Source organism: Suncus etruscus, chromosome 13, assembly GCF_024139225.1.
Source record: "Suncus etruscus isolate mSunEtr1 chromosome 13, mSunEtr1.pri.cur, whole genome shotgun sequence".
Lineage (NCBI taxonomy): Eukaryota > Metazoa > Chordata > Mammalia > Eulipotyphla > Soricidae > Suncus > Suncus etruscus.
The window spans coordinates 93,810,681-93,823,882 of record NC_064860.1 but is presented as its reverse complement, the minus strand read 5'-3'; the positions used below and the strand labels follow the sequence as shown (position 1 = coordinate 93,823,882).

At 47.8% G+C, this 13,202-nt stretch overlaps 1 non-coding gene across 1 annotated transcript; it reads right to left on the bottom strand.

Annotated features, from left to right (window-relative positions):
- Positions 1-13,037: 13,037 nt before the first annotated feature.
- LOC126026956 (small nucleolar RNA SNORA19) lies at positions 13,038-13,163 on the bottom strand. Its single transcript, XR_007502138.1, has one exon. It is a non-coding gene; the product is annotated as a small nucleolar RNA SNORA19 (small nucleolar RNA).
- Positions 13,164-13,202: the final 39 nt, after the last annotated feature.

Sequence of the window (13,202 nt, the reverse complement as noted above, 5' to 3'; positions counted from 1 at the left end):
GTGTGGTGAGCAGGTCTGTTTGTAAAACTGGAATAATCAACTGATTTGGACATTGGATATAAGATGTGTTTCTGTTTCTGTGACATTCCAGCTGCTTACGGCGCTGGTCACTCTAGGTAGGTTGGAGCTGCAGGATGCCAGCACACACACCACACACACATACCATACACACATACTGGGAGCAATTATGAGCCACCATCCTGGTGGGCAAAGAGGAGGAGGGTCAAGAGGAAGGTTAGGAGAATGGTCAGCCACCCACCGTTCCCCCAAAATGGGTCACATGTCCTGACGTAAGCTTAAAGTAAAATACAGTACTGGGCTTTTTGCACAATGGAGAATTGTGATAAATGGAGAATTGCTGGAGAGAAAGTACATTGATTGGGCCAGGAGCTTGCCATGCATACAGCCAAACCTGGGACAACAGGGACACTACTGATTGTGAGTTGAGCCAAGTGGCTAGACAGCAGTATCATGCTTCTGAGCTCTCTCTCTCTCTCTCTCTCTCTCTCTCTCTCTCTCTCTCTCTCTCTCTCTCTCCCTCTCTGTCTCTCTCACACGCAGAGACACTCTCACACATACTTTCTCTCTTGCTCTCTCTTTCACACACATACCCTCTCTCTAACACACACACACTCTGTGTACACAGATGTCCATGTCCAGCCCAGTGGAGCCGTGTGTCACACATATGCCTCCCATTCTTTCTGCTGTCAGTAACAATTGCAAAACAATTGAAAAACTTCCCTCAAATCTGAAAAAAATGGGGCAGCAAAGAGCTGCTCTCCTTCCACAAACCAATTTTTTTTCTTTTCATCTCTAGATCCTAGGCCACAGGCCTGCCTCATTTTGGAAGAAGCAGGGGGAGCAGAGGGTGGGGACATGCATTTTTAACTGATCCCATCAAATCTAAGAGGAATTTAAGCAAAAAGTCATTTCTTTATGATGGAACAAGCAATTGTGATCTACTCTGTTTTTTTTTTTTAAATTTATTTGCAAAGTTGTTCCTAATACAGTTGTATCAGGCACAAATGTTCCAAAACCCTTCCCATCTCTGTTGTGACCTTCCCTCTACCAATGTCCCCAGTTTCCCACCCATCCTCCTTAGAAGGCACATAAAAATATTACTCCGTATTGTTTACTACAACAAAATGGCAAGTGGAATGATCAGCAAATAGATCAATAAAAATCAATCTGTGATGATGGAGATCCTAAAGCCATCAGTCATCACTGAACTGGTTCATGTGATTGTGGTTCATGTGGATTGACCCTTTCATGTTATTGTGTTTATTGTTTTTGCTCACTGAGCTGGGTGGGCTTCTACACAAGATTCCCATCAAATTCTCTGTGCATGTAATGGCTGTCAGTACTGTAAAATTTGGAGGTGTTATACAGTTGCATAGGTGCATGTTTCAAGACTTATGGCACTGGGCCAGTTTCTATGTTAAAGGACGTTGGGTGTGGTGACTGCTGGGCCTCTCCAGAAAGGAGGGGAATATGCCTGCCTTGTTTCAAAAAGGCCACAGAGTTTCCAATCCAGAGGTTGGTCTACCAGGAATGGTCTGGAAGTTTTTCAGTTTGTATCTTGATCTACTCTTTAAATCAGCTTTCCCTTAGTAGGTGATACAATCCCAGCAGGTCACTGAAATGACGGTTGGAAGGTAGCTTCAGGTGCAATTTAATGCCAATATCTGTTTGCTTAAAGAAGTTTTTCATTTGGATTTCATTTGTCTGTCTCTATTATTTTTTTCTGAATAGGGTACAGTGAGCCAAATAATACTGGAAAAATTTTTTTAAGTGAGAAAGCAATTAATTTGGGTCTGGGGATATGTATCAGCAGTGGAGCTTAGGTGTGAAGTCAAGGTTTAATTCTGGCACCACGGAAGAGAATAAATAAGGCTGAAATTCAAATGAATCAAGTCCCTGAAGAATACAATGCTAAAACCAATACCATTCATGTGTACTTGTTTCTCACCATCTAGGCTGGGTTCAAGAGAAGTCATTCTTGCTACAAACCAACCATATTGCAACCCCAGAGAAAAAATAAACTCACTTTTTCCAAACTCATCTGGATTTCATCACAACATCGACAAAACATGACAAAACGCATGCCTCTATTACTTGGGTGAAGGAATAATAATAAGGGGAGTTATACTTCTTATTTAAACTACTAATTAGCATAAGCATGACATAATTTATTGAACACTGTGCTAAATTATGTCCTACTTGGTAATTTGACTCACAAGATGCAAAATACCCAGAGAGTTAAGCACCACTCTCAACCCCATTTGTTGAGAGGCGATTAGAGGGGATTTGTTTTGAGGGGATTGAAGCTCCAAAGGGGATTAAACTTTCCAAGGTTCACAGGATTTACTGAGTAGAAGAGCCAGGGAAGAGCACATGATGTCTAGCAGGGGTCCTCAAACTTTTTAAACAGGGGGCCAGTTCACTGTCCCTCAGACCATTGGAGGGTCTGACTATAGTAAAAACAAAACTTATGAACAAATTCTTATGCACACTGCATATATCTTATTTTGCAATGAAGAAACAAAACAGATACAAATACAATATGTGGCCCGCGGGCCATAGTTTGAGGACCACTGATAGAGTAATAGCACAGTGGTAGGGCATTTGCCTTGCATAAAGCCAACCCTGATGGACCTGGTTTGATTCCTGGCATCCCACATGGTCCTCCGAGCCTGCCAGAAGCAACTTCTGAGTGCAGAGCCAGGAGTAACCCCTAAGGTATGCCAGATTTGGCCCCCAAACAAAAAATTTAGAGGTTCTGGGTTTGATCCCCAGTGCTGTATGGTCCCCCTCAGCACTGCCAGATGTATCCTTGATGTTGATCCCCAAGTATCAACTTAAGTGAATAATCCCCAAAATAAGTAGAACCAGAGTTGGGGCCCAGTGATTTGATCAAAGGAGACACATTTACCAGCAGAAACTCAACTGGAAGGTAAGTGGCTTTTATGATCAGACTCCATCTAAGTGATGGGGTGATGGTTGTCCAACCATAATAGCCATTTCTGATTCTTTCTCCAACAGAGCATTTATCATCTGAGTTATGGTTGCATTAGAGGGACCACAGACCCAGAATAGAACTTAGAAACTCAAGTTAGAAACCTTGCAGGAGTTATTAAGCAGGAGGTGACCCCATGGCTCAGACAAGCCCACCAGCTGGATCTGACAGAAACCTAAGCAGACACTACTGCCTCAGTTGCACAGTGTCATTCCAGCCCCTCACCCCACACACTGCTCTCTACTGCTCCTTCCCTCTCCCAGACACATGCTCATGTACTTTAAGTCCCTATTGGTTCTCATCATAGCCACACCCATCAGGGACAAGCCTGCCTCAGCCCAAACTTCATGACGATGCTGTCATATCAAGTGGCCTCTTATTGGAAGTCCAATCATGAGCCCAAATCTGAGACTACCAAGGCAGCCTGAGTTAGATGCTGAAATTCCAGGAAATTATTGTTCTAAACAGAAATGACAGAACAGCTCGGGGAGAAGAAATAATGCCAGATTTCCTTCTTGAACTCAAAGCTGGGCCAAGTCTGAATCAGCCATGACTTCTGTTTCCCCCCATCTCCCCCATGGTGGATTTGGCCTTGGGGATCCAGTGTTCTATAAAGTCTTGACGTGGGGTAGGAGCAGGTCTGGGGACCACAGTTACTCACTGAGTGCCAGAGCCCAATCACAACTAAAGCCTCCCAATGCTCTGACAGACATCACACACACACACACACACACACACACACACACACACACACACACACACCACTTCTCAAGCCAGCCCCACCCTGGTCCTGGATGTCAGTAAGTACTAGAATCTTCTCTCCTAGAGGGCCAGGAGAAAAGTGACCTTCACCCCCAGTACCAGTCACTGTGCAGCCCCTTACTGAGATGCAGCCACTTGCCTCTTGACCCAAAGCCCTTGAGTGCTCCCATATGGGATGACTCGCCTTCCCCTTTACTTTCTAGGGCATATCCTTGAAAACTCCTAAGCCCCATTGTTCATGATGAACTTCTCTCTAGAGCCTCACCTACACCCCCCCCCCATGTCCTGTTATCCAGGGCATGTTACCAGCTATCCCAGTTCCTCTTTTGGTCCTATATAAGGATTGTTAGAGGGGAATGTACTGTCTCTGGTCATTAGACTGGAACCCATTCTTTCTCCCATCATGAGCTGGGAGGAATGTCCTTGGTCCCTGAATGTACAGGGAGGAGAAAGTTGACCCTGTTGGTCCACAGGGTTTACACACTCTTTACACACTTAAGAGAAATCATTTAAAAAGATCAAATAGGGTCATATTAATATACTTATTAAAAGTACATATTAATAGTACTAAGATCAAGTATTTGCCTTGCATGCAACCAACCTGGGTTTGACTCCTGGCACCACAAATAGCCTTCGGAGAACCTTCAGAGTAATCCCTAAACACAGTCAGGAGTAACAAAATAAATACAAATGAAAATTGTAGAATAGCCAGGAATTGACCAAAAGTCTATGTCCTTTCTAGTCTTTCTAGGAGGAGCACTGGGATCACTCCAAGTGGAGTCACAAGAGCCCTCTGGTTTTTATTTAAACACCATGAGTACAAGGCTGTTCATAATACAGTTGGTTTTTTCTCAATTACAAAGTCATCTATGGTTGAGTTTCAGTCATACAATATCCAATACCCTTCACTAGGGCGCATTTCCCACCACCAGTCTTCAGTTTGCCTTCCGCCCTTCCCCCTGTTCTCTCCCCTGCCTGCATCTGGGGCAGACATTTTTCTTCTCTGTCTCTGTCTTTCACTCACTTTCACTCACTTTCACTCGCTCTCTCTGTCTCTCTCTCCGTCCCTTTTTTGTTTTTAGTGTGGTTTATAATATGGATACTGAAAGGGTATCATGTATATCACTTTCCCTCCTTTCAGAACCTAGTTCCTGTCCAGAGTGACCATTCTCAACTCTTATTGTCATAATAAGACCCTCTTCCTCAGTTGATGGGTACCGTTGATCATGCAGAAATTCATACCTCAGCCCCTGTTCCGTTCATTCATTCTGGTGTATCATAGCAAACTCATCAGGAAGGATGCACTGGAAGCCCAGGTACAACAAAGCATTTCCACTGGAATTGTAACAGTTCTCCCCAAGCTCTTGGCAGTGCTTGCTGAGTTATGACGATGCTCCTGTAATCAGGGTAGTCAGTGTCTGTGGTTCGAGTGGGCAGGGCCTGTGAGCTCAGACTCACCCTTCAGCCAATCTGGGGGCCCCAAAGCCTCAGGCCTCTCATCTCCCATGTCACCCCAGAGCTGGCCAGCTGGGGTTTTCTGTGGAATAGCTCAGACCAAAATGGCTGAAACTCGTGCAGTACAGATTAACATCGTGAGGCGGGATGTGAGTGTCCACAGGTGCATCACACTCAGTCCAGGAATCAGACCGGGAGCACCCTGAGGGCAGAGCAGGATGTCCCTGGCAGCCTCACGTGGGCACTGCCCAGTATGACTCACCCAGGCACTGACCCTGATGCCCCGAGCCTACTGGGTTGGGGCTGGGAGGAGCTTCCAGCTGTCCTGGATGGGGGGGAGTACAGTCCCCAGGACCAGGTCCCCAGGGTCTCACATAGGGGCAAGGGCAGCCTGGGTCCGAGGCTACGCATGAAGGGAAGTCTGGCTCTAAGGTACCCATGGCTGCTGCCCACCCTTTCCCCTTCTGCCCACCACATCCCACAGGGCTGTTCACACCTCAGCTGAGGGTGTGAAATGCTTGGCCCCAGTCCAGTCTGCCCGCCTGCCTATGTGTCCGTCTGCCTGTCTGCCCACCTATCCATCTACTCACCTGTGCATCTGCCTGTCAGCTTGTCTGTCTACCCATCTGTGTCTGTCCACCTACCTGCCCGACTGTCCTCCTGTCTGACTGCCCACCTGTCAGTCTGTCTGTCCATCTGTATGCCTGTCCACCTGTCTGCTTTCCTGTCTATCTGCTTTCTGTCTGTCTGTCCGTCCATCTGCCCTCCTGTCTGTCTTTCTGTCCACTGCATCTGTGCTTCTGCAGGTGGAAGTCTAGGGCACTTTTGTCCTCATATTCAGCTCCACACACCCCTTGGCCATGCTTACAACTAGCCCTGTGAGAGTCCCCCTTCCCCTGTCTCATCGTCTCATCACCGCAGGGTCAGCCTGCACCCCTGCATATCCCCCCAACCACACCCCTGCGGCCCCTATACTCGGCACTCACTTCCCCCACAGGCTGGTACCTGTCCCAGTTCCACTGGATCCTGCAGTATACGCTATTCCTCCAGGCAGCAGCTCCCTTCTTCTGGTCTTCATGGACGCCCTACAGCTGAGCCCAGACAACCAGGCCATTGCCTCCCACTTCCTGGAGGAAGCTTCATTCTGTCCAAGTGGGATGGGGGCACGGGGGAGAGAGGATGGATTCTGGAAGACAAAGGGGATCTGGCACAATAGTCCACAAACGCTCACCTCCAGGTGGGCACAGGAGGCAGGGGGGCCTCAGCTCCTGTCCCTGACCTCCATGCCAGCTGGGCACAGTACAGTCACACCCCACAATCACAAACAGAAACCCCACAGTCTCATAGCACAGTCACACCCAGAAATGACTGACAGACACCCCAGTCTTAGCACAGTGTCACCCTCAATTGCACACAAGCACTCCACAGTCTCACAGCACAGTTGTTGGTAGAGGCCTTTGGATCGGTACGCATACTGCCTTCTAATCTCAATATTGGTCCTTATATTGCCTTCTACTCAATTGGTTCTTCGGTCTACATGTTCAAAAGATGTTTCCCCATGGCCTCCTCATCTGGCTCTTTTCCCTCCCCTTGGGAGTGGGCTTTGTTTTTCCCAAAAAGGCTGTTTTGGAGGTCTGGAGTGGGAGCTGCCATCCTGGCTCATGGTTCCAAGTGGTGGAAAGACTGGCTTGTGGGTGAACAGCTTACAGTGGGAGTTTCTGGCCTGCTATCCCTTGCCAAAAGTGTGTGAATTATTTCCTGCTTTGGAATTGTTGCGGGGCCTGTGTCTCTCTTGTCCTACCTGGATTGGGGTCATGAGGATTCCTCTACCTCTTTGGGGATTGTGGAACACCACAATTTCACACACAGTCACACCACAAAATCACACACAGACACCCCAGTCTCAGCACAATCTTATGCCACATTCACACAGACACGCCACAGTCTCACAGCACAGTCACTTTACAGTCTCACATACCACAACTGCAGCACTCCACAGTCACAAACCACAATCATACCCTGCAACCACAGACTACAAGACAACCACACATTATCCCCTACAACACCCTCATACACACTCACAATCTCATCCCCTTATTCACACACACAACACCATCATACACCCCACCATCACACAGACACCCCACATCCTCACAGCACAGTCTCACAAACCACAATCACAAAAGACACCCCACAAGTGCATGCACCCCATTATCACACACAACATGCATGTCACACCACACATAATGAGAGTCCGGACTCCTGAATTCCCTTCTATCCATTGGACTTCCCAGCTTGTGGGGTGCCCCATCATGGCGGTTTGCAGGGCTCACTGTGAACCAGGAGCTGAGAGTGTCCCCTGCCACCTGGGGTCTGGGGTTTTTGGGTATGGTATGTGCACGCTTTTGGGCTCTGGTAGGTCCTGGGTCCCGTGTTTTCTGACACTCCTGTGAGTTCGTGTCCCCAGGCTGTGGTGAGACTGGCCTGAGGGGAGGTAAGTCCCCATACTGCTGGTGTACTCCAAGGTGGAGCCCCAGGACCACCCCAATATTCAAAACAGAGGAACTGGATGTGTGGGTTGGGGAGGGACCCTGCTGGGGCACCTAGCCTGCTTGTCCAGGTCCAAATGAGGTGCTGTAAGGCTCAGGACACAGGGACGCCCACACACACACCCAAGTCAGCTTAGAGCCAGTACAGGGTGAGGACCTCACTGTCCCCCTTTGTTTCTGAGTGGTGCTTGGAGGGTCAGTGTCCTGGGACTTGCCAGAGGCCATGCGGCTCCTGAGGACACATCTGGGGGACCAACATGTGCTAAGGCCAGGGTCCTGGGGGGTTTCCCCTTTGGGGGTGCTTGTGCTTGGCTGCCCCTAGCCCAACTGCATCCTCTGAACTGGTCTCTCCTGAGTAGAATGAGGTTGGGAAGGGCGAGAGACACCCTGGACTCCCCTTCTTGCACTTGGCTGGTCCAACCACCCTCAGGGGCATCCCTGGAGCTCACCCCTGTTCACCCCTCCTCCCTGCCCCAACATCAGCCACAGGGCCGGGGACTGGACGGGCCCTCCAGACTTAGCCCATCAGTGCAGCTCAGGCCTCTACCTGGCCACCCAGTGATGACTCTGGGGCTGGGGATGGCTCCCCAGCGCACACAAATGAGCCCGCACCTGTACCCTTTCAGCCCCCTCCAGGGAGGACAGAGACCGCTGGCCTTTCTCCGTTCTGCTACTTTACCCTTCCCCAACTCGGCCGGGCCACCCTGGGACCAGACACTTGAGTGCAGCGCGTTGGGCTAAGTGTGGGTGCTGGTGTGCATGCTTGGGGCGGGGCGCACAGCTCAGGAGGATGACGGACATGGGGACCAGGCTGGACCATCCCCAACATGGCTGGTCTCTTGCCCCTATGGAGTCAGTCCGGGCCCCGGAGCTCCAGGCTGTGTCCAAGTTGCCTGCTGGTGCCTCCCCCTCCCCCAGACCCGGGGTCTTGGGGGCCTCAGTTGCCCTAGATGGGTGACTAGCCCACTTGGAAATGCTTTTCTTTTCTTTTCTTTTCTTTTCTTTTCTTTTCTTTTCTTTTCTTTTCTTTTCTTCTTTTCTTTTCTTTTCTTTTCTTCTTTTCTTTTCTTTTCTTTCTTTTCTTTTCTTGTCTTGTCTTTCTCTTTTCTTTTCTTCTTCTCTTTTCTTTTCTTGCCTGCATTGGCACCTCCTTACAGACAGCACACACCCCTGGAGGGCAGGATAGACCCAGAGCAGGTGCCCATTCCTCATGACGCCCCGCTCTTCACCTCTTTCTCAGAAGTGGGCACAGTGTTCATCGCCTTCCTCAGGAACATTTGGGATTTTCCATCCTTCACCCTAACAAGATACTGGCCCAGTCCAAGCAAGGTCACCTTTGGCAAGTACTAACAATATTCCGTTACTCCGATGAGCAACATTGTAATAGTGATTGATGTGAATTCTATAGCTCTTGTAATTGGCAACAATCAGAGCTGTTGGCGATTGTCATCGGTGTTAATGAAATTTCAGACCCTCACATCATTGTTGTGGGAAAATATCTTCCCACCATCAGTTGTCAGCCAGCCAAACTTACCAAGAGACAAACAGCATGTACTGACAGAAATCAGAAGGGGAATTGTCAATTTCTTGATCTAATGGAGAATTTTAAGATCTAATAGCATTTTATTTTGTTTTTTTTTTTTTTTGTTTGTTTGTTTTTGGGTTTTGGGTCACACCTGGTAGTGCTCAGGGTTTCTCCTGGCTCTATGATCAGAAATTGCTCCTGGAAGGCTCAGGGGACCATAAGAACCACCGTCCTTCTGCATGCAAGGCAAATGCCTTACCTTCATACTATCTCTCCAGCCCCAAGATCTAAGAGCATTTAAGAAAACTCCTTAGACTCTAAATCATCTGGTCCTAGTGCTCCATGGTACAATTCATCACAAATCCCCAAAACCAGAACTCCTTATTACAATGCAGCAGAAATAGAAACCAGTAAACAAAATTCGTCATAAATCATCACAAATAAAAATGGGAATAAATGAGGCATTAATTTTGGGTAGTGAATGGAATCAGAGCAATCAAACTTGCCTCACTGTGCAAGTGCTATACTGCTGGACCATACCATGTTCCCCAGAAATGTTATATAGGATGGAAGAATAAGGATATCATGTATGAATGCACTTTAGAAAAGTAAAAAGATTCTGCTTGGTGCATAAGGAGGAAGAGAAACCACTGAAATTATCTGTTAGATTTTTTTTTTTTTTTTTGGTTTTTGGGCCACACCCCAGCGGTGCTCAGAGGTTTACTCCTGGCTATCTGCTCAGAAATAGCTCCTGGCAGGCACAGGGGACCATATGGGACACCGGGATTCGAACCAAACCACCTTGGTCCTGGTTCAGCCTGCTTGCAAAGCAAACGCCGGGGCCCAATTATCTGTTAGATCAGAAGACAAATAGATTATCTGCCTTTTTAGGAAAATGTGCTCTGAATATGTGAAATGCTGATAGACACTGCTTAGAGACATTCTGGCCCCTCCTCACTCTAGTCAACCAGACATCTATTTCTACATAACAAAACTCATCGGCTAACTCAGACGCTGCAGTCACCAAAACTTGAGTCAAAATCAAAAACACCATGTAGTTCAGTGCTCATATTACCTTCTGCGTGTGAGGACCTAGATTCAAATCTGGGCACTGAATAGTCCTAGAGCATGATAGGGAATGATCCCCAAGCACAGAGTGGGGAGTAGCCCCGACTGAGTACAGCAAACTCTCACCCACCACCCAAAGAAAAGTCTAACCAGGTAACTCCTGTCAAAAAATCTCCTGGGAACCTGAGTAATTAGTATAGTAGAGTAGGGCACTTGCCTTACACTCAGCTGACCTGGGTTTGATCCCTAGCAGCCCATATGGTCTCCCAGGATCACCAGGAATAACCTGAGTATTGATGGGTTTGACTCCCAGCCACCCCGCCCCACCCCAAGAACCTGGATGTTGGCAGCTTTTGGCCTCTCACCTTCCCGAGAATTTGTGTGACTTGCTTGAGAGGAAAGGACCACTCTCTAAGGGCTCAGGCTGACTTGGGGGAGGAAGGGGTGGTAGATATCATTTGTGCCTCTGAAGTGTTCTGTAGTCAGTCTCCAGGCACAAGATCTGCTCTACCCAGCAAGAGTGCCAAGTGGCATGAGTTCATGATGGGGGTGCTGAGGTTGTTGAACTGGCTGGTGGCCTTAGCATCCTTGATCCCCTCCCTGGAGTGTTCCCAACCCCTTGACAGAATGTGGGCTTTGGGGAAGCCCAGCTTCTCATCATGGTTTACAGCTATCGAAGCCTGCACAAGGGAACCCAAGGCAAACTCAGGGCCATCCATGTGTAAGGTGGAGAGTTGTTGTGATAAAGAGGAAAGACCCTGCACCACACCAGGAGAGATCTCACATCTGAAACTTTCTGTACTCCACATGAGCCACACCTGAGTCTATCCCCAGGTCCAGAGCAAACCATATTCCTTGCTGCTCCAGGCTTTGTGCTTCCTCACTGGGTAGCCAGTAGTTCCAGGTTGAAAAGGGATCCAAATTTTCCCTCTTCACCAGTCCACTGAGGTGCCCAGGAAGGAGTGGTGACCCCTGGTCTGCACTCTGGCCACAGGGCTTCCTTCCTTACAAATGCAGAGATGTGTCTCTCCAGTGAAGGTGTAAAGGAAAAGTTTCCCCTGAGTTTGCTGACTGCCCCTGATCCACCTACCCCCTTCACAATTCTGGGAACTTAAGTTTCCCCTGAGTTTCCTGACTGCCCTGATCACCCACCCCCCTTCACAATTGTGGGAACGTGTAGACCCAGTTATAGTTTAACTTTATTTCTGTTCCTACATGGTTTTAACCTGGTCATGTTAACCCTGTAAGCTTGCACCTGCACCTTGCAAAAAATGTGATTGAGCAAATGCCAGATGTCATGTACTTCCTAAAGCAAATCAAACTACTGTACCTTTCTATTGTTTGAAATACTATATACAGCTTGTAAGCTCATGGCTCAGGGCTGGCAATTTCTAGCTTATGCTGGATTCTAGCACAGCCCCTGCATATGCTTGAAATAAACTCCCTGCTTTTGCATGAGACTGTGGTCTTGGTGTCTTTGAATGGCGCATCATTCTCCTGAACTTAACAAAGGAAACTAGCATGTCACTTTTTTTTCTTTCGCTACACCCGGTGACACTCAGGGATTACTCCTAGCTTTGCTCTCAGAAATCGCTCCTGGCTTGGGGAACCATTTGAGACACTGGGGAATCAAACTGCAGTCCATCTGCATGAACAAGGCAGATGCCTTATGCCCTGCGCCACTGCCCTGGGTATCTTAAGAGACTTGTTTCTCACTTTAATTTGGTTGCCTAGGTGAGCAGACCTGGATCTGCACTGAGGAATTACATGGGACACTAAATCCAGGTCAGGTGTGTGCCAGACAATTGTTCTACCCACTGTTCTATCTCTTCACATTCCCTTTTTTGTATAGGGGGTCACACCCAGTGGTGCTCAATGGGTACTCCTGGCTTTGCACTCAGAAATCATTCTTGGCAGGCTTAAGGGACCAGATGGGATGCCGGGGAATCAAACTTGGGTTGGCCCAAGCCAGGGGTTACTCCTGGCTGCACTCCCAAATTGCTCCTGGCAGGCCTGGGAACCAGATGTAATGCTGGAGATCAAACCGGGTTAGCCGCGTGCAAGGCAAATGCCAACTTGCTGTGCTATCACTTGGGCTCCTCACATTTCTTGAGTTTGATGATAAGTATGTGAGTGGCCTGGTGAAGCTCTTTCTAGCCTTCTTACTGGATCCTCAGGGGGCTGTGGGTTAGGTGCCTCTCCAGAGGCTTACATGTACTAGCTTTTGGTCTCTGCCTGCCAAGGCACTAAATCATGAGAGTTTATGAGGTCAGAATGACTTATTTTTTTTTCTGCATAAAAGACACAAGGTCAGTCATAATGGTATTTATTCGGTACTTCTGATGAGATAATAGTATAATGTCAACCATGAGAAATAAAAATAGGCCCCCATTTGGGGACAGAGGATTACACACACACGCATGGACAAGCATTTTTCATGGGGAGGGGGGAGAGATGGTTCAGAACATGTACAATATGGAGCTGGAAGTCCAATCCAAAGCTACCAACCCCCAATCCTATGGTTTCAACTAGTGACAGAGAATTACCTATGTTCCTCAAATATACAATCTGTTAAACCCTAGACCCTTTAACAAGAAATACTAAATGACCAACCAGGTGCTGGTAACATTCTGATTTGTAATTCGCCCAGGCAATCTGACAGAACTGTCTGAAGGAGACTGGCAGAATCACTATGGAGTCATACTGCTAATTAGCCTTCAACTATTATATAGCACATGAGAAATAACAAGAATGACTTATTAAATGAAAACACTTTTCGATAGTACCAATACTGAGACTTCCACACATGTACTTTTGCATATGTCCA